This window comes from Panthera leo, chromosome A3 (assembly GCF_018350215.1).
Source record: "Panthera leo isolate Ple1 chromosome A3, P.leo_Ple1_pat1.1, whole genome shotgun sequence".
NCBI classification, from domain to species: domain Eukaryota; kingdom Metazoa; phylum Chordata; class Mammalia; order Carnivora; family Felidae; genus Panthera; species Panthera leo.
The window spans coordinates 80,532,391-80,555,871 of NC_056681.1; the positions used below are offsets into that span (position 1 = coordinate 80,532,391).

General features: G+C 35.3%; 1 protein-coding gene across 17 annotated transcripts in view; it reads left to right on the plus strand.

Annotated features, from left to right (window-relative positions):
- EHBP1 (EH domain binding protein 1) overlaps nt 1-23,481 on the plus strand; it is a 369,979-nt gene that overhangs the window by 237,511 nt on the left and 108,987 nt on the right. The gene's annotated exons all lie outside the window — the stretch shown is intronic.

Here is a 23,481-nt window from a genome sequence, read left to right on the forward strand (position 1 = left end):
ATATATCTATATCTATATATATATATCTATATCTATATATCTATATCTATATCTATATCTATATATCTATATCTTTAAAGAAAACATCATGTGACAGAGTTAGGACTCCCTCCCTGATCTGACTCCAAAGCCCACATATGCTCTGAACCTCAATGCTATGTCCTTTACTTATGCTACATATATTTATGAACATAACGTCTCCCTTGTGGCAGTCTGTATATGGTTTAGTTATACTACATTTACAGGAGAATTGAGCTTATTTTCATTTGTTTATAGAAAAAAAATTCTATAAAAGGAAATTACATCAATGAAATATGCATGATTTTAAGTTATTATCCCTTAAAACATGCATCTACCTGCAGCTTCTCTTCCCTGTACTCTGCACTATTACTTGTTAGGTTATATAAGATATAGGTAGTGTCACTGAAAAGCCATAAGAATATCCTTTCTCACAAAATTGCACAGCAGAACAAAATGACTAAAATAGAAATGGATGGGAACTCTCCTAATAAGCTAAGATTGGCCTGCCTCACATCTTCCTGTAAATGGGTGGCATGTTGATAAAAAATAGTTTGTAACTTTCTGGTAAAATAAATGGGTATATGTAGGAAACTCAAGTTTAGAATATGAGCATCCTGTTAACATTGGCACTGTATGTTAACTAAAATTTAAATAAATTAAAAAACAGAATATGAGCTTTCTGTATTTTAGCAGTTATTCTCCCTTGAGTTCTTTTTCTCATTTTTTCTTTGCTGTATAGTCTCATACTCCTGAGTTGCCCATCCATTTTCTAAGGATATCATAGTTCCTATATTATAACCTAGTAATTTGAAATGTTTGTGGGGTTTTTTTGTTTGTAGTAATTCTAAATATTTATAAATATTATATAAAAATACAAACTCTTAAAAATTCACTGATGCAAAAGATTTTACAGAAGAGTTGTAAAATCATACACTATTAGGGCTCACATTCTTTCCTATAATTCTTAAATAAAAAATCCATAAAGAACTACTTTGACAAGTTAAAAACAGTCAAATTTTTCATACTTTTATTTCTATTTAACTGACTTGTGACAATGTGTAATTGTTTTATAAATTCAATCTGTGTTGATAGGATTAACACGTGTTTTGCATATGTATTATAGTAAATAAGCTTTCCAAAAGACAGAGTGAATAAAATGCATCAGGTGTGGGAATTTTACCCTACTTGCAAGGGAATCAAATACCTTTTATTGTTTCATGGATGCTGGAAGACCACGTGATTCCTGAGTCAGAGACAAAGGGCATTAATACAGCAACAGTATCAGCATATTTTGGGGCACCTGGCTGGCTCAGTCAGTAGTGTATGTAACGCTTCATCGTGGGGGACATGAGTTTGGGCCCCATGTTGGGGGTAGAGTTTACTTAAAAAAAAATAGTATCAGCATATTTTGATTGGTTCCTTTGCCACCAAGTCCCATAAGGGTGACATGAAGGGTCAAATGGAAGCTGCACACACGATGTGGTTTCATCACAGCTGAAGGATATTGAGCTTGGGGACTCCACTACTATTATAGCTATCGTTAAATAAGCCTGCTTTTTATCCCAGATGGAGATACTGCCTCAATCTTAAAGGTTGATTGCTTATCTCTGAAGAATGATCTGATAAAAAGCAGTCAGGACTTGTCACTCCTGGGCAACCTAGCAAGATGTGTAGGAGCAGAAGAGATGCATAAAGGAATGTTTCCCAGCACTCTCTTGTTTTTTTTATCAACTGTCCTCTTTTTGAGGTTATTGCCTATGTAATAATCATTGGGCCTGAAACTTCAACTCTGTACCACTCTTTGATTTATATATACAGTAGTGAGTTTTAAAGAAACAATTATAGTAAGGGCTGCTGGCCAAATAGGGCATTTATATAGCCCAAATACTCCATTATAGAATGAATTTTTTTCATATTTAATTATCATTTTTATAGGTATGGAATCATACACTCTTTCTTTTTATTTCTAGCAAACTTACTGTTGTAATGTATTTAATTTTATCAGTGACTGGGCAGGGCCCCATAAGGAAACATCCTGAAAATAAATACATCCTGCAAACACGCCTGTACTGCACAGTGTTCTTCATCTCTTCAACCTCTTTACTCTCCATTAATGACATAACATGGGGAATCTTTCTAAAATCAGTTCTTTAGGGTCTAGAATTTAAACTTAGGCCACCAATTAGTCTTCTTGTGTTTATTTTCTTTGATATACTCAAAGCTGATGTTGGTTGATTTGGTCATTTTAAAATATGGCAATTCCTATACCTACATTTCTACACTGTTTACACAAGTAATTCTCAAACTTCTTCCTCTTTTGGAGGGGGGTTCAGAACCCCTTTATACCCTTAAAAGTTTGAGAAGACAGGATTTTGGAAAGAGGGTAGAGTAGGAAACACCAGAAATCTGTCTGTCTAGACAACAACTGCATTGGCAGTTTGTGTAACTGCCAATGGCAAATTTGTGTAACTATTTTGGAACTCTGGAGTCTGTTGAGGCCTTACAACTTCCAGAGAACAGCTTAAATTATAAACTGTGGTTAACTGTGGTCAATTTCAGCCCTTAGCTCACTGGTAGCAATCTACCTCCTACCTCCCAATCCCATGGCAGACAGGCATGCATGTATTTCTGGGGCAGCCCACACACAGCCAGTGTTGGCAATGAGGATCCTCTCCTCCATATATCAGAGATCTGTGTTCTGATCGCTGGTTGCTCCTTCTGATCGTGGAAGTGCAAACATAGGGTTGACCAGACTTTGTTAAAAACACACCACACTACATTGTGGCAGGCCCCTCCAGCTCAGGCTAAAGCAATTTCCAGGGTATTTAGAGGGCCAGTGCTTTTCCCCTCCCTCCCTCCCTGTTTTTGTCTTTTTCCTCTTTGGGGAGCCAAATAATAAAGATGAGGACATTCAAAAGCAACTGTACATACAGGAAAAATTAGAAAATCACCATGCATGGCTAGAGAAAGGCACAGGCTCAGAAAAGACTTGAGAAGACTTTAAGTTTGCACCTCAGGCTGATCAACAGCATAGAGACAGCCTACAGCAATGAAACAAATGATTAAAAACCCCAGCAAATCTTGCAGAAGGGGGTGAATCTGATTACCACATTATTACATTCAAATATCTAGTTTTAAACAAAAATATCACAGGGCATACAAGGAAATGGGATTGTATGACCTATTCAAAGGAAAAAAATAATCAAAAGAAACTGTCTCTGAGAAAGACTACATGGTGCACCTACTAGACAAAGGCTTTAAAACAACTATCTTAAAGATACTCAAAGAGTTTAAGGAATGCATGAGGAAAGTTAAGAAAATTATGTATGAACAGGTGGAAATATCAATAAAAACAAATTATAGAGATAAAAGGTATAATAACTGAAATTAAAAAAATCCCTAGAGGAGGGGGTGCCTGAGTGGCTCAGTTGGTTAAGCATCTGACTTGATTTTGGTTCAGGCCATGATCTGATGGTTCCTGAGATCGAGTCTGTGTTGGGCTCTATGCTGACAGGGTGGAGCGTGCTTGGAATTCTCCCTCTCTCTCTATCTCTCTCTCTTTCTCTCTCAAAATCAATAAACATTTAAAAAATTTTCCTAGAGGAATTCAAAGGCAGACTTCAACAGGCAGATGAGTCAATGAACTCAAACATAGCAAAATTAAAATTATAGAGTCTAAGGAACAGAAAGGTAGAAAAAAATGAACAGAGCCTAAGGGACTTGTTGAGTGGAACACTGTTGTGTAGACCAGTGTACACATTATGAGAATACTAGAAGGAAAAGAGAGGGGCAGAGAGATTGAAGAAATAATACCTGAAAACTTTCCAAGTTTGATGATAGATATGATAAACACCAAGAAGATTAACAATTCTGAATATGAAGAAATTGAAAAGATTCACACAGAAACACATTATAAGCAACTCGTTGAATGCCAAAGACAAAGAGAGAAACTTGAAATTAGCAAGAGAAAAACAACTCATCATATGCAAGGATCCTCAATAAAATCATAAGCTGATATATTCCAAGTGCTAAAATAACATTTGGTCAGTAAGACACCTAGGTGGCTCAGTTGGTTAAATGTCTGACTCTTGATCCCAGGTCAGGTCATCATCTCTTGGTTCATGAGTTCAAGCCCTGCATCGGGCACTGTGCTGATGGTGTGGAACCTGCTTGGGATTCTGTCTCTCCTTCTCACTGCCCCTCCTCTGCTTGTTCTCTCTCTCTAAATAAACAAATAAACGTTTTAAAATTTTAAATTTTAAAAAGATAAATACAGTCAATCAAAAATGTTATACCTGGCAAAACTCTCCTTCAAAATGAGGGACAAATTAAGATATTTTTAGATAGACAAAAGCTGAAGGAGTTCATTACTGCTGGATCTGTCCTGCAAGAAATGCTAAAGAAAGTCCTGCAGTTTGAAATGAAAGGACACTAGATAGTAACTTGAAGCCATATAAAGAAATAAAGATTTCAGTAAAGGTAAATACACAATTAATTGTAAAAGGTATTATAACACAGTTTGTAGAGATAAAAGGTATAATAACTGAAATAAAAAAACTTTTTGATTTTTAAATGATTTAAGAGATTAATACAGTTTTAAAAATTATTAGTCTAAAAGGTAGTATTATTGTAACTTTGCTTGTAACACTACATTTTGTTTCCTATATAAGAGACTAATGCATTAAAGAATTATGAGTTTATGTTTTTTGAACACACTGTGTATGAAGATGTAATTTTTTGACAACTGAAGAGGGTGTGGATAGAGTTGTAAAAGCAGAAAAATATTTATATGTCACTGAAATTAAGCTGGTGTAAATTTAGTGTTGTATCTTTAGGGTGTTGAATGGTAACCGCAAAGAAAATAGCTATAGAATATACACAGAAGGAAATGAGAAAGGAATTTAAACACTTCACTACAAATGGAGAAATTCCTAGAAACATAAAACCTACTGAAACAAGATCAAGAAGGAATAGAGAGACTGAACAGACCAATAACAAATAAGGAGATTAAAGGAATAATCACAAACCTCCCAAAAAAGAAAAGCACAGGAATAGATGGCTACACAGGTGAATTCCACCAAACATTCAAAGAACAATTAAAACCAGTTCTTAAACTCTTTCAGAAAATAGAAGAAGAGGGAATGCTTTGACGAGGCCAACATTACTCTGATACCAAAGTCAGACAAAGACACCATAAGAAAAGAAAACTCAGGGCGTTATTTCTGTTCAGTTTAGTGTAGATGCAAACATGCTCTATAAAATATTAGCAAACCAAATCAAACAGTACATCAAAAAATTATACACCATCAACATGTTACTCCACATAAACAGAATGAAACATAGAAACCCCATGAGCTTTTCAGTAAGTGCAAAACAAAGTATTTGACTGGGGCACCTGGGTGGCTCAGTCTGTTGAGCATCCAACTTCGGCTAAGTCCATGATCTTGCAGTTCATGGATTGAGCCTGCATCAGCTTGCTGCTGTCAGCATGGAACCTGCTTCAGATCCTCTGTCCCCCTTTCTCTTTGCTCTTCTCCTCCTTGTACTCTCCTTCTCTCTGCAAAATAAGTATTTTTAAAAAAGTATTTGATAAAGTTCAGCATTCATTTGTGATAAAAACTCCCAACAAAATAGATACAGACAGACTTACTACAACACAATAAAGGTCATTTATGAAAACCCTATAGCTAACCTCATAATCAACCAGGAAAAACTGAACTTTTCCTCTAATATCTGATAAAGGCAAGGGTACCCACTGTCCCCACCTCTATTCAGTAAAATACTAGAAGTCTTAGAATAGGTAGGCAAGGAAAGTAAACAAAAGGTAACCCAATCTGAAAGGAAGACCTAAGATTATCTGTTGGCAGAAGACATGATCCTGTATGTAGAAAACCCTAAAGACTCCACTAAAAAAAACTGTTCAAACTAATAAATTCAGGAAAGTTGGATGCAGAATACAAAATCAACACACAAATATCAGTAGTGTTTCTTGACACTAATAATGAACTCTATGAAAAGGAAATCAAGAAAACAATTACATTTACAACAGCATCAAAAAGAATAAAACTTACGAATAAATTTAACAGAGGAGGTGAAACATCTGTACGCTCAAAAACAATAAAACGTTGAAGTAAATTGAAGAAGATGCAAAGAAACAGAAAGATAAACTGTGTTCATGAATTGGAAGTATTAATATTGTTAAAATATCCACAATGGGGCACCTGGGTGGATCAGTTACTTGAGCATTTGACTCTAGATTTTGGCACAGGTTAAGATTTCAGAATGGTGGGATTGAGTCCCACATCAAGCTCCACGCTCAGCTTGAGACTCTCTCCCTCCCTCCCCGCCCCCATGTGTCTCTCTGTGTCCCTCCCTCTCCTTCTGTCCCTCTCCTCCGCTCGTGCTCTCTCTCACTGTAAAATTAAAAAAAAAAATTAAATGAAACATCCATACCAACCAGAGTGATCTACAGATTTAATGCAATTTTTATTGAAATTCCAATGACATTTTTCACATAAATAGGAAAAACAATCCTAAAATTCATATGGAACCACAAAAGAGTCCAAATAGCCAATACAGCCTTGAGAAAGAAGAACATTATTGGAAGTAACACCCTTTTTGATTTCCAATTATATTACATAGCTATAGTAACCAAAACAGTATGGTACTGGCATAAAAACAGACACATAAACCAATGGAACATCAGAGATAGCCCAGAAATCAACCCACACATATACATTCATCTGATCTTCAACAAAGGTGCCAAGAATACACAATAGAAAAGAACAGTCTCTTCAATAAATTATGCTTGGAAAACTGTCCACATGCAAAAGAATACAATTTGTCCCTTATACCATACACAAAAATCAGCTGAAGATGGATTAAAGATTTAAACATACAACCATAAATCTCCTAGAAGAAAACTTAGAGGAAAAGCTCTTTGGTATCAGTTTTGCAATGATATCTTGGATATGACATCAAAAGCAAAGTGAACAAAACCAAAAATAAGCATGTGGGACTACATCATCCATAAAGCTTCTGCACAGCAAAGGAAACCGTAAAAAAATGAAAAAGCAACCTACAAAATGAGCTAATATTTGCAAAATCCTATATCTAATAAGAGGTTAATATGTAAAATACATACGGGACTCAGTACAGCCCAATGGGAAGAAAACAACCCAATTAAAAAATGGGCAGAGGACATGAATAGACATTATTCCAAAGAAGACATACAAATGGCCAACAGGTATATGAAACAGGTGGTCAGTGCCACTAATCACCAAGAAATACAAATCAAAACCACAGTAAAATAATACTTAACACTTGCTAGGATGGCTATCATCACAAACACAAAAAATAACAAGTGTTGGGGCACCTGGGTGGCTCAGTCGATTAAGCATCCGACTTCAGCTCAGATCATGATTTCATGGTTCATGAGTTTGAGCCCTACATCAGGCTCCACGCTGACAGTGCAGAGCCTATTTAGGATTCTCTCTCTCTCCCTCTCTCTGCCGCTCTCCTGCTTGTACTTTCTCTTTCTCTCTCAAAATAAATAAATAAACTTTAAAAACAATGACAAGTGTGGGCAAGACTGTGGAGAAAAAAGAATCCTTGTACACTATTGGTGGGAATTTAAACTGATACAGCCATTATGGAAAAAGTGTGATGATTCCCCCAAAAAATTAAAAATAGAACTAACATATGATCCAGCAATCCCATTTCTGGCTGTATATCCAAAGGAAATGAAATCAGTATCTCAAAGAGATATCCACACTTTAGTGTTCATTGCAGCATTATTTAGAATAGCCAAAATATGGAAACAACCTAAGTGTCTTGGCTATAGTAATTATACACATACAATATGTATGTGTATCAAAACATCACATTGTATACCTTAAATATATAAAATTTTTATTAATTAAAAAAACCACAACCAGTCTATAACTGTACTTTCTCACATGACAGCCATTCAGCACCTGTAGCCATTCAGCACCTGTCTGAATTGAGATGTGTTATAAGTGCCAAATGCATACTGAATTTTAAAGACTTAGTTCACACCAAGAATAGAAAATAACTAATAATTTAAAGCAGTAATTATTGGAATATGGGAATTGGAAATATTTTTAATATATTGGGTTAAATATATCATTAAAATTTTAAAAAGAAAGATCTCTGGGCGCCTGGGTGGCTAAGTTGGTTAAGGGTCCCACTTCAGCTCAGGTCATGATCTCATGGTTTGTGGATTCAAGTACCACGTCAGGCTCTTTGCTGACAGCTCAGAGCCTAGCCTGCTTCAGTTTCTGTGTCTCCCTCCCTCTCTCTCTCTCTCTCTCTCTCTCAAAAATAAATAAAAACATTAAAAATATTTTTTAAAATATCAATTCAATAACCTAACTTTACAACTTAAGGAACTAGAAAAAGAAAAAATTAAACCCAAAGCTGGCAGAGGAAGGAAATAATAAAAATTATAGCAAAGACAAATGAAATAAAGAATAGAAAAACAATAGAACAAATAGTGCTAGAGCAAGTAGACATCCGTATGCAAAAATATGAATATAGACATAGATGTTATATCCATCACAAAAATTAATTCTAAATGATTCGTAGACCTAAATATAAAATGCAAAACTGTAAAATTCCTAGAAGATAACATAGAAGAAAATGTAGGTGTGTCCTTGGGCATGGTGATGCCTTTTTAAGATACACACCATGAGCATGATCCATGAAAGAAATAACTGATAATCTGGATTTCATTAAAATTACGAACTTCTGCTTTACGGAAAGTAGTATGGAGAGAATGGAAAGACAAGCAACAAATGGAGAAAATATTTGCAAAAGACACATCTGATTAAAACTGTTATCTAAAAGATACAAAGAACTATTAAAACTCCACAATAAGAAAACAACCCTTATTTAAAGATGCGCCAATGACCTTACAGACACTTCTTCAAAGAACATTTACAGATTTCAAATAAGCCTATTAAAAGATGCTCCATATCACATGTAATCAGGGAAATGCAAATTGAAACAATGAGATACCACTATACACTTATTAGAATGGCCCAAATTTGGAACACTGACAACACCCAATCCTGACAAGGATGTGGGACACAAGAACTCTTAATTCATTGCTGGTGGTAATGCAAGATGGTATAAAGCTACTTTAGAAGACAGTTTGGCTGTTTCTTAAAAATGTAAACAGTCTTACCATATGATCCAGGAGTTGTACCTCTTGGTATTTATCCAAAAGAGTAGAAGACATATCCACACAAAAACCTGCACATGGATTATTATAGCAGCTTATTCATAATTGCTAAAACTTGGAGCAACCCAAATCTCCTTCAGTAGGTGAATGGTAACTAAACTGTGGTACCTGGATAACAGGTTATTATTAAACATTAGAATGAAATGAACTATCAAGACATGGAAAGACATGGAGGAACCTTAGTGCTTATTATTAAGTGAAGAAAGCCACTCAGAAAAGGCTGCATACTGTGTGGGCCCAACTATATGACATCTTAGAAAAGGCAAAACTGTGGAGACAGTAAAAAGCTCAGTGGTTGCCAGGACCTGGGTGTAGAGGAAATATGACTAGGTAGAGCACAGAGGAGCAAAAATATTCTGTACAATATTACAATGATGGACATATGTCATTATGCATTTGTCCAAATTGATAGAATGTACAACACCAAATGTGAACCCTAAGATAAACTGTGGAAGTGGGAAGATGTTGGTCAAAGGGTATAAAGTTTTATGTAGTGTGAATAAGATCTAGTGATCTAATGTACAAGAAGGTGGCTATAATTAAGAATATTGTATACTTGAAATTTGCTAAGAGAATAGATCTTAAGTGATTTCACCACACATAAAGAAGTGGTAACTGTGTGAGATGATGAATAACATTATTGATAAAAAATGTACCATTATGATGAGTGATATTGATAATGGGAGAGGCTATGCATGTGTGGAGGCAGGGCATATATGAGAAATCTCTATACTTTCCTCTGCATTTTTTGTAAAACTAATACTCCTAAAAGAATACGTCTTTGAAAAAAGATAGAGGTAACTGGTGAAACCAAAAGTTCTTGCAAAGATCAACAAAATTAACAAACCTTTAGACAGATGGACAGAGACAAAAAGAGAGAAGAGTCACATTACTATAATCAAAAATGAAAGTGAGGACGTTATTAGAAATTCTACAGAAATAGAAAGAATTATAAGACAATACTAGGAACAGCTGTATGCCCACAAATTGGATAACCTATATGAAATGCATAAATTCCTAGAAACAAAACCTACCATTACCGACTCATGAAGAAACACAAATCTGAATACACACCTGTGACTCGTAAGGACCTTGAGTTAGTCATCAAAATATCCCAACAGCTCTGGACCTGGTGGCTTCACTGGTGAATTCAACCAAACATTTAAAGAAGAAAAAACACAAATCATCCCCAAAATTAAAGAGGGGGGAACACATCCTAACTCATTCTGTAAGGCCAGCATTGCCTTGATAACAAAGCCCAAGACACTACAAGAAAAGGAAACTACTGACCAGTATTTCTTATAAACATTGATGCACAAATCCTCAACAACATACTAGCAAACTGAATTCAGCAGCATACTAAAAGAATTGTGACCAAGAGGAATTTATTCCTGGAATGCAAGGGTGGTTCAACATATGAAAATCAGTCAACACCTCATTAAGGTAAAGGATAGAAACTGCATGATTATCTCAATAAATGTAGAAAAAGTAAATAATAACATTCAATACGTTTTCATGATAAAAAAAAAAAAAAAACAACAAAGTAGGAATACATGGGAGCTATCTCAAGGTAATAAAAGCCATATATGAAAAACTCACAGTTAATATCATACTCAGTGATGAAAGATTAAAAGCTTTTACTCTAATATCAGGAACAAAGCAAGGGTGCTTACTGTCTCCACTTCTATTCAGTGTAACACTGGAAGTCCTAGTTGGAGCAGTTAGGCAAGAAAAAGAAACAAAAGCCATCAAAATTAGAATGGAAGAAGTAAAACTATTCCTCTGCATAGATGATTATGATCTTATATATAGAAAAACCTCAAAAGATTCCACACAAAAAATATTGCTAGAATAGATGGTTCGGCAAAGGTTACAGAGTCTTCACAAAAATCAGTTGCGTTGTATGTCTAACAATGAACAGTATGAAAAGGAAGTTAAGAAAACAATTCCATTTACAGTCATATCAAAAGGATAAAATACTTAGGGATTAACTAAGGAAGTGAAAGACTTGTGAACTGAAAAGTAGGAAACAATGATGAAATAAAGAAGACACGAATAAATGGCTATGTTTAACAGATGTCTGTGGATTGGAAGACAATATTGTTAAGATGTCAATACCACCCAAAGTGACCTATAGATTTAATGCAATCCCCAATAAAATCCTAAAAAAGCAAAAATAGAAAAATCCATTCTAAAGTTCATATGGAATCTTAGGGTATCCCAAATAGCCAAACAATCTTGAAAAAGAACAGTTTTGGAGGGCTCACCTTCCTGATTTCAAACTTACTACAAAGCTACAGTGATCAAAACAATGTGGTCCTGACATAAAGACAGACATATAGGGCAGTAGAATAGAGAGCTCAGATATAAACCCTTGCATATATGGTCAAATGGTTTTCAAGAAGGGTGCCAAGTCCATTCAGTGGGGACAGTACAGTCTTTTCAACAAATGGTTCTGGGAAAACAGGATATCTACTTGCAAAAGAATGGAATTGGGTCCTTACCTAGCACCTTGTACAAAATTGATTCAAAATGGATCAAAAACCTGAATGTATGAACTAAAACTATAAAACTCTTATACGAGAATATAGGGCAGAAGCTTCACAAGTTTGGATTTGAGAATGAATTCTTGGATGTAAGACCCAAGGTACAAGTAACCAAAAAAATATAGGCAAATGGACTTCATGAAAATTTAAAACTTATATTCATGAAAGGACACAATCAACAGAGTAAAAGGCAACCTGCATAATATGAGAAGATATTTCCAAGTTATATGTCTGATGAAGAACTAATATTCAGAGTATAGAGAGAACTCCTAAAAGTCAACAACAAAAAGCAAATGAACAAAGAACTTGAATAGACATTTCACCAAAGAAAATATATGAATGGCCAATAAGCATGTGAAAAGATGCTGAAAATCCCTAGTCATTAGAGAAATGTAAATCAAAATCACAGTGAGATACCACTTCACATTCATTAGGGTGACTACTATCAAAGGAAAAACAAAAAGGAAAGGAAGGAAAAGAAAATAACAAGTGTTGGTGAGGATGTGGAGAAATTGAGACTCTTGTGCACCACTGGTGGGAATATAAAATGGTTCAGCCACTATGGAAAACACTATAGATGTTCCTCACAACATTTAAAATAGAATTACCATATGATCCAGCAATTTCACTTCTGGATGTATATCTAAAAGACTTGAAAGCAGGATCTTAAAGAGATATTTGTATAGTTACATTTATAGTCAGCATTATTCACAGTAGCTGAAACATGGAAGCAACCCATGTGTCCATCAACAGATGAACGGATAAACAAAATGTGATATATATACACACACACACACACACACACACACACACACAGTGGAATATTGTTTAGCTTTGAAAAGGAAGGAAATTCTGACATAAGCTATAACATCAGTGAACCCTGAGGATATTATGCTAAGTGAAATAAGCCAGTCACAAAATGATAAATACATGTGATTACACTTACATAAGGTATCTCATGTAACAACAGTTCTATCATACAGAAAGTAGAATTGTTGCTGGAGGCTGTGGGAAAGCAGAAATGGGAAATTACTGTTCAATGGGTATAGAGTTTCAGTTTTGCAAGATATGTGTTCTGGAGATGGACAGTCATGATGGTTGCACAACAATAGGGAATGTACTTAATACCACTGAACTGTGCATTTAAAAATGGTTAAGATGGGGCTCCTGGGTGGCTCATTTGGTTAAGCATCCAACTTCAGCTTAGGTCATGATCTCATGGTTCATGAGTTCAAGCCCTGTGTCAGGCTCTGTGCTGACCATGTGGAGCCTGCTATGAATCCTCTGTCTCCCTTTCTTTCTGCCCCTTCCCCACTTTCTCTCTCTCTCAAAAATAAACATTCTTGGGGAGCCTGGGTGGCTCAGTCGGTTAAGCGTCCGACTTCGGCTCAGGTCACGATCTCACGGTCCGTGAGTTCGAGCCCCGCGTCAGGCTCTGGGCTGATGGCTCAGAGCCTGGAGCCTGCTTCCGATTCTGTGTCTCCCTCTCTCTCTGCCCCTCCCCCGTTCATGCTCTGTCTCTCTCTGTCTCAAAAATAAATAAACTTAAAAAAATTTAAAAAAAAAAAACATTCTTAAAAATGTATAAAACTGGTTAAGATGGTACAAACTAAATTATGTGTACTTTACTATAATAAAAATGTTTTAAGTTATTCAGGGCCCCAAAGAATTTTTATGTGAGCTATACCTATTGATACTTATAATATTAGAAATTAAAAATGAGAAAATTAAAAAGTATATTAATTCATTTAAAATAATAATAATAGGGTGTATAGGTGTCTCAGTTGGTTAAGCGTCCCACTCTTGATTTCAGCTCAGGTCATGTTCTCATGGTCGTGAGATTGACCCCTGTGTCAGGCTCGGTGCTGGGCATGGAACCTGATTGAGATTCTCTTGTTCCCTCTCCCTCTGCCCTTCCCTCTCTCACATGCATGCTCTCTCATGTACACTTTCTCAAATAAAATAAAAATAATAAACAATTACATACATAAATAACATTTTTTTTTGGAAAAATGACTATATTTTCCAAAACAAAAACAATTTAGTAAAAAGAATGAAATTTTTTCCACTTTTGCCACACTCTAATGACTGGCTTAGTAGAGATAGCTTCAGTATTTAATCTGTTGTAAATATGCTATTTGGTTGAAGTATATAAAGAAAATCTGATGTTCACACTTACAGTTGGAAAAATAAAGATAATTTTAATAGACTTTTCAAATAATTATAGATTGTCTTCTTTGATACTACATGAAAACTCACAAGTGATAGTTTTTTTTTTATTTGACATGCAGAATCTGAAATCATACCTTGGTTTATCTTGCATTTTCAAATGGATATTTTGTTGATGCATGGTTTTGTAATATTATGTGTTTTGTTCACTGGACAATATTGATTCCCCAAGTCCTGCAGATCTTCCAAATGTTGTCATATTTGATTACACATATAAGAAGAGTAATATTTGTTAATATCACCACCAGTCTTTTCACACAAGTCCTTAAGGTCAACCTTCTCTCCCCTGCTATTCTATGTGGGCCTATTTTTACTGTCTCTATTGTATGTAATTATTAGATATATAATTATCTATCTGGTTCTGTCCTGGTTCTGAAATCCTATTTTATAATTATGCTTTCTTTTAAATTTTTTTTGCACTATATGAGTTATATTTTCCTTGTTTTATTTATAATTGATTCTTCTGGTAATTTGGGAAATTTGTTTATTAATTTATTGTTAGAACATCCCCATATATTGTAGTCAGGGTTCCATATGTCTCCTACTTCAGGCTGATAAAGGTTTACTTTTGTTTCTCATTATCCTTGTTACCTTCAGGTGATTTTCAGATTGCATGGGGAAACCACCATCTTTACTTCATTATTTTTAAACCAGCAATTCCAATATTTTTCTTAAACATTTTTGCTGTGAAACAGAAATGTATATAAAATATATACAAAAAAGTGCATAAAACATATATGCAGCTTAAGAAAATTATTTTAAGTGAACATCTATGTAAACACCAAAAGAATTAGATCTTTGAAATCACTCCAGAAATTTTAAGTACAAATCCTTGAATAATATAATGTTAGGTTTGACTGGTTTTTCATTTTATATAAATGGAATCACCTGGTATATATATATATGATTTTGTACCTGTTTTCTTTTGTCAGTAGTATATTTTAGGATTAAATGTTTTCTGTACTTCTCTCAATCTCTCTCCTCTCCCTCCCTTCTTTCTGTCTGTCTCTGCGTGTGTGTGTGTGTGTGTGTGTGTGTGTGTGTGTGTGTGTGTGTGGTGTTATTTCACTATCTGAACAGATCACAATTTTAAGATCTATTTTATTGTTGTCACCAACAACATATATAATTCTAATATTAGAATTATTTTCACATATGGGAAATTGTAAACAGTGCTGCTGTGACAGTGCAAAAATGCTGTGAACATTTTTGAACATGTGTTCTATCTTGTATAACCATGAGTTTCTGTAGGTTATAAACCTAGGATTGCTGGGTCATAGCATATGCACATCTTCAGATTTATCATAATAGATGATGCCAGAGTTTTCCCGTGAGCTCTGTATAAGTTCCCTTTGCTCCACATTCTTGTCAACACTTGATATTTTTAATTTCATTAAAATATTAATTTCCTTTTAATTAAAAGAGTTTTTACCTTTAGCCTTCCTGGGAGGGAAGTATGTAGTAGTGTCTTTTGCAGTTCTCTTAATAATGTGATAGAGCAGATTTTCATTCTGATTATAAGCCCTTTGTGTATGGGTGTGTATAAAATAACTTGGCACTAGGTTACTTAGCTTTATAGAAGGCAAAGAAATGCAGTATGTAAGCATTATAGCATCAGGTATGCAGTGCCATAGTTCAACTCCCCGTGAATTGTTCAGTTGCAAGATGGGTAAGTGTGGACCACTCTGGTTTATAAGATACATACTCTTGTACACCTGTATGTTTAACCATTAGATCCCTCGAGGGACACATTTAAGTGCCAGAATCACTGTAAGCACAAGGAAGCTGTGGCCTTTATTTTTCAATAGGCATTTATAGTTTATTGACAGGCTTCCAAGTGTAGATGCAGTTCACCAAGCCGGGGTCATTTTTACAATAAGTAATGTTGCCTGGTAACAAACTTGACCTTTCACGTTGATGTTCATCCAATATATTTCTGTGGGAACATTGCTGGAAGGTAAACTCGAGGTCATTTCCTCATAAAGGTATTAGGTCTTTTGGTTAACCCTTTCTCCCTGGAAATAATTGGTGTCTTTATAAATTGTGTCTTCTAATCCATGGATATGGTATATTTCTTTACCTCTTTAAGATTCCTGTATTTTCTCACAGTAAATCTTGATAGTTTTTTAGTTACACTCATGCACATTATTTGTAGATTTATTCCTTAGTAATTTTTTTATGCCACTGTGAATGGTCTTAAAATTTTTAATTTCTAACTGCTTTTGTTGGTGTATAGGAATGCAGTTAGTTTTGTACATTGTTTTTTGTACACAGCAACCTCCTTAAATTCTCATATTCATCCTAATAAATTATCTATAGGTTCTTTTGGATTTTCTATGTACTTAATTATATTATTTGCAAATAATGTCACTTTTACCATTTTGATTCTTTTCCGATATTTACAACATTATATCTCTTTCTGGCCTTAAAACTAGCTAAGACCTCCAAAACAATGGTAAATAAAAGTGGTGGTAGATCCCCACTCTCAAAGGAAAAATCTTAAATATTTCATCATTGAGATAGTTGCTGAAGATTCTACAAGTTAAGGAATCTTGTTACTATCAATTTGCTAGGACTATTTTATAGAATATAAATGGACATTACATTTTGTTAAATGTTTTTCTGTATCTATTTAGATGATTATATCTACACAGTTTCCCCTATCATCTGTTAATTTGGCAAGTTACCTCAATAGGTTTGCTAATGTTAAGTCAAATGTGCATTCCTTGGTTAATTGTCCAGTTTGTTCAATTATAAATTGCTAGGTTCAACATGCTAATATTTTTATTAACACTTTTGCCTCTATATTCATGACAGGTTTTCCTGTAATTTTTTCTTTTTCTATTGAGTTTTGGTATCAGGGTTTGCTAGGATCATGAAATGAGTTGGAGAATAAACTCATTTTCCCTATTCTCTGGAAGAATAAGTGTAATGTTGGACATATTTCTTCCTTGAATGTTTGGTGGAACTTATCAATAAAACCACCTGAAATTTTGTTTATAGGAAGGATTTCAATTACAAATTCAGTTTCTTCAATAGCAACAAGAACTATCCAGGCTTTCTGTCTCTTCTAGCTATGCTTTTCTAGGAATTTGCTTTCTTCTTTTTTTTTTTCTTGTTCAGTCATATCAGAGGTTTGATTTTGTCATTTCAAAGAAGCAACTTTTGGCTTTGTTGATCCTTTGTATTGTATGCGTATTTCCAATTTCACTATTTTTTGTTCCCATTTTATTTTATTTTTTCTACTTTTGAGGGTTGAGGGGTGCATATTGCTATTTGGGAGTCTACCAAAAGTGCAGCTCTGCCCCTCAGTTCACTCTTGCAGAGCAACCATTACAAAAGCAGCTGTGAGAGCTTTGCTCACTCTCCAGTTACCTAGTCTGTCCAAGATCTTGATTTGAGGATAGTTGTTTGATGTATCTTAGAATGTTTTCTAACATTTTGTTCAGCTTTTTAAAAATTGTGTTCAGGGTCGCCTGGGTGGCTCAGTTGGTTAAGGGTCCAATTCTTGATTTCAACTCAGGTCATGATTTCACCATTCTTGAGTTTGAGGCCCACGTCAGGCTCTTGGTTGACAACTCAAGAGCCTACTTGAGATTCTCTGTCTCCCTCTCTCTCTGCCCTTCCCCCACTCACACTCTTGCTCTCTGTCTCAAAAATAAATAAATAAACTTAAAAAAAAAAAAAAAAAACCAGTTGGGGCACCTGGGTGGCTCAGTCAGTTGGGCGTCCGACTTCGGCTCAGGTCATGATCTCACAGTTCTTGAGTTCGAGCCCCGCGTCAGGGTCTGTGCTGACAGCTTGGAGCCTGGAGCCTGCTTCGGATTCTGTGTCTCCCTCTCTCTCTGCTCCTCCCCAGCTCATGCTCACACTGTCAAAAATAAATAAACTAAAAAAAAACAAAAACCAGCAACCAAAAATTGTGTTCAGATGGTAGTCCTTTAATATAAGCACAAGTTCCTCCCAATATTAATTACAGCATAATCTTTCAGATTGTCTAGAAGTAAAATAATACCTCAATTTCTCTATGAGAATAAAATGAAGTTATTTAAATGAAACACTTTGAAGAAGAATTAACGGTGCAAATACAAGTGTTACTGTTCTCACCACTGCTTTTGTTTTGTGCTCCCCAAATTGTAAGGTTTATCCACAGTTTCCTCAATTGTTTTTGAAAATTTGTAATAATTGGGGGAAGACTCCCAGAATCAGCAATAGGGAGACAAAAATGTCCTACAATTTTAGCAATAGTAGTATATATTTCACTGCTGTGGACTGACAGTTCTACTTCTAGTTCTACTTCTAACCAATACTCTAAAATCCAAAGAGGGGCGGGCGCCTGGGTGGCTCAGTCGGTTGAGTGTCCGACTTCAGCTTAAGTCATGATCTCACGGTCTGTGGGTTCCAGCCCAGCATCAGGCTCTGTGCAGACAGCTCAGAGCCTAGAGCCTGCTTCGGATTCTGTGTCTCCTTCTCTCTCTGCCTCTCCCTCGCTCGTTCTCTCTCTCTCTCTCTCCCTCTCTCTCTCTCTCTCTCTCTCTCTCTCTCTCAAAAATAAACAAACATAATTTTTTTTTAATTTTTTTTAATGTTTTTTTAATTTTTGAGATGGAGACAGAGCGCAAGTGGGGGAGGGGCAGAGAGCGAGGGAGACACAGAATCTGAAACAGGCTCTGAGCTGTCGGCACCAAGCCGGATGCGGGGCTCAAACCCACAAACAGTGAGATCATGACCTGAGCCAAAGTCGGATGCTTAACCAAGTGAGCCACCCAGGCGCCCAAACATAAAAAAAATTTTTTTTAAAAATAAGTAAATAAAATCCAAAGAATGGACAAAGGGTTTTATCAACTAAGTACTCCTAAAGCTTAAAATTTTTGGATCAATTGCCTTTTTAGAATCAATTAACTTAATATACACTGGGCAGTCAGTCACTAAGCTCTGAAAAAGGTAAGAAGTAAACTAAGGCAACTACTAGTCTCAAGAAACTTACAGTTTCTGCTGAGGTCCTAAAGCTGCATTATCTTGAAATGTGAAATGCATGTTGGATAAGAGCACAGGCTCTGGAGTGGGAACACCTTGGTATAGATCCTAACTCCTTTACTTTTTAGCTGTGTGACTTAAGTTTCCTCAACTGAAATTGGGAATAATAGCACTTAACTCAAAGGAGTTGTGAAGATTAAGTGAGCTAATCCATGTAAAGATTTTAACATTGCCTGTGGGACATAGTAAATGCTCAGAATATACTGTATGGATTAATGAAGAATTAAGTCTTTTTGTAGAGGGAAGAAATAACATATTGTAAGAAAAATTCTATATGAGAGTCAAAGGAATATTGAAAATTCCTACTGACTGGAGTTGGAGAGATTTCATGTGCAATAATCTTTTTTTTTAAAAAAAACATATTTTTAAAGTTTACTTATTTATTTTGAGAGAGAGGGAAAACACAAGCCAGGGAGGGGCAGAGAAAGAGGGAGAGAGAGAATCCCAAGCAGACTCCGCACTGTCAGCACAGAACATGATGTGGGGCTTGAACTCACGAACTGGGAGATCATGACCTGAGCCAAAATTAAGAGTCAGACACTTAACTGACTGAGCCACCCTGGTGCCCCTCTTGTGCAATTATCTTGAAGTTAAAGTGGAATTGTAGCAGTTGTACTTGGGACAGAAGATACTCCAAAGTGAGGTGACAATCTGTATGATCAAAGACAGGAAGTAGGGGAGCTGGGACTAGGGAGGAGAGCATAGTGATTCTAGAGAATAATCATCCTGGAGAGTAGATACATTGAAAGAGATTTGGGATTCACTTCTCAAAAGTATTTTGATGTCATTTTGTGTGTTTAACAGTCATTAGATACTTTGACCTGTGCTTTAAGAAGTTTGTTGCTATGGCAACGAATCAGATAAAGGGGAATTTTGAAAAACAGAAGACCTATTAGCAAGATTTTGCAATAGCTAGACAAAAGAAGATAGGTTATAGCAATAGGATCAAAATTTCCCATGAATTAACTTAATAAGGGATGATTGGAGAAGGAAGAGGTCAAAGCTGATTCTGAGATTAAAAGTCTAGATAATTGGGACAATAGCAATATCATTTGTAAACATAATGAAAACGAAGCAGGTTGTAAGGAAAGATTATAATTATGGTTTTGAACATATTGAGTTTGAATTTTATATGGCAGGAAGGACGGCCAGCTGGAAATGTCAACTTGAGATAGTTTGAACTATAAATGTATATTTGGGAATCATCTGCATGGAAGTGATAGTTGAAATCCTGGGAGTGAATCAGCTCAAAGTGTGGAAAGAGAAAAAACTATTTAGAGCAATACCTAGAGGAATATATATGTGCTTGTATCAGTGGAAGAAGAGGAAAGAGCAAAGAGAAAGCAACTATAGTGAGAGGGGTAGAGCAGAAAAAATGGAATTGAAATTTCTTACAGCTATTAAAATTTAGGAAATTTTGTAACAAGTTATTTGACTAGGTTTTCTGAAAGCAATCCTCTTGCCATTGATAGCAAGAGTAACTAGGTGGCCTTATTATCTTTAATATGTAAAATGCTATGTTAACAGAAACAATGCATTAAAATTATCTATACTAGAACACAGAACTGTTAAGTGAAACAACGGTTTCAAGTCCTATTTCCTCTCCACGGTAATGTCTTCAAATTGGCTCTATAATCATGATGATTGGCATCTATTTGTAGTTCTTAGTTAAGCTGAGATTGGTACCATTGCATCCGTATAGTAGCTTGATTTAGAGAGAAATGGAAGGATCACCTAATGAAGCAGATCAGTTCTTCAAAATCAGTCAGATTCTGATTAATCTGACCATAAAGTTATAAGAATGGCTTTTAGAAATTTCCTCTCTTGTACATAACAAATATAACTGTAATATCTGTGGTTTACTTTCCCAGTATGTTAAATAAAGATGTCTTCTCATACATCTGGTCACTGCATAAATAAAGAACTTTTAAAAAGAGTTGTTCCAGCATCTGATAGTTTGGTTCTACCATTAATGACCAGATTTTGATGTTTTCCTTTCTTTGGAAAGCATTAAATTAAAGTCACTCAGAGCTGCTTTTTTCACCAAACTCATAAAAGTAGATACATTGCCAAGAATTCCAAGTGCTCCGTTTTGTACATAAAGTATCAAGATTATCTTCCAGCTAAAGCTTTGTTTGCAAAAATATTTTTCACTAATCTTGAAGAATTCATGGCCTTTTAAGTTTCCAAAAGACCCTCAAAAATAGGAATTCAAGTGCTGATAATGTATTGGTAGTAGTAATAATAGTTGTAATTAACATTTATGGAGTTGTTTCTATGTGCCATACATTTTGCCAAGTGTTTTGCCTGCATCTGTTTATTTAGCAGCATTTATTGAGTGCCTGCTGACTCTTAGGATAAGTTAATGAAACAAACATAGACCCCTGTCTTCACAGACCTTATATTTAGTGAGAATGGACAAAGTAATAAGCAGTAAGCATGACCAATAAGCATATTTTGGTAATAACCAAAATAAAGTATATGGACCATAGGATGGTAAGTACTATCGAAAAAACAGAGCAAGGTAAGGTAGTCAGGAGTGTGGGGTTGAGGTTGAATGATGGAGATGGGTTGCATTATTAAATAGGGTTGTCATAACAGGCATAATGAAAATGGTTGCATTGGAGTTAATCATGCAGATATCTGACAGGAGAACATCCAGGCAAATGGAACAATCTGTACAAAGATGCAAAGGTGGACCATGTCTTGGATATCCAAGGAACAGAAAAGAGGTTGATACGGTTCAGAATAATCAAGGGAGAGAGTGGTAATGAGCAATAATGGATGGGAGGAGGGAGAGGCAGTCCTCTTACTATAATGACACTATGTACACTAGGTACCATTACAATCCCCATTTTGTAGATGAGGAAACAGAGACAGAGAAATAAATTAACCTGCCACATCAGGAGCCAGCTATAGCAAGAAACAAGAAATGACATTCATTCATATCCTGAAAGCTTTGAAATTATTTAACTGCTTATTTATTTGTAACCCTCTGCAAAATATTAGATGAAAGATCAGCCGTTCTAAAGTGGATGATTTATTGTACAGTGCTTCTACTTCAGTTTTATTTCTCTGCAACCAATATGACCAGTTATAGGGCTTGTAATTTCATCAAAGTTTCTTCAATTACATATGACTTCTTTTTCTTGGCAGTGCAGCAAGCATCTGTAAGATATGTTTAATTCAAGGGTTTTGTTGTGTTAGGGTAAATCCAAAGTTTAGCTTAGTTCTTCTAGCCTTTTCATATTGAGCCTTCTTAGAAACAAGGATATGTTTATAATCATAATGACATTGTGTGTTTTCCCTAATTCTTACAGAAAGCCACTCTGGATTGTAACATAATGATAATGACTTTTTTTTTTTTTAATGTTTATTTATTTTTGAGACAGAGAGAGACAGAGCATGAACGGGGGAGGGTCAGAGAGAGGGAGACACAGACTCTGAAACAGGCTCCAGGCTCTGAGCTGTCAGCACAGAGCCCGACGCGGGGCTCGAACTCACAGACCGCGAGATCATGACCTGAGCCGAAGTCGGCCGCTTAACCGACTGAGCCACCCAGACGCCCCAATGATAATGACTTTTGTACATTACCTGTCTACGTGCTAATGATGATTGGAATGAATCATTGTAATGACATTTGCAGATTATCTGGCCCATGTACCTATTACTCAAGCTGTAATTGAATCAATGTCTTAGTAGTATAATTTGATACAGAAAAACATTTTAATAAAGACAATCCTTTAAATAATAGGAAATCTAAGAAAAAAATGTGTTTGTACCCAGTTCATTGATCCCCCTACCTCATCCATGGACCATTCTCCACTCTATTTCAGGTTAAGTGACTAGAACTATTTGAAAATCACAGTGCAAAGTAACCATCAGATAAAAAGATATTTAATATCCATTTTTATACATGTCAAATTGAAGTTATTAAAAGAACTATTATTTATTCTAAAGTAAATACTTTATTACATTAGGAATTCCATTTTTACCTACTTCTTCATAATAAGTAGAATTGAACCTAAATTTATTGAATTTTTTGGCTTGTGAATTTTTCACATTTACTTTGTATAGGTGATTACTTAATGAACAGCCCTTTGTAAGGTTGCTTTATATAAGAATTTGTTAATAAGGCAGTTAATAAAAATATAATAAAAATAAGAAATTACATCCTTGGTGTTTCTTAGTCTTTTCACAGGAGCAGTGAATGTATAATCTCAATTTGGAGTTGATGATTTTAATTTTTTGGCACTAACATGCTTTTGTCAAGTGGGGGCATCATTGGTCTTTCTTAAGTAAGCTTTGTAGCGAGAATGGTTTGCATGTTAAACTTAAGTGATATTAGGGGTAAATAATAATCCTCCTTTCACCTTATTTTAG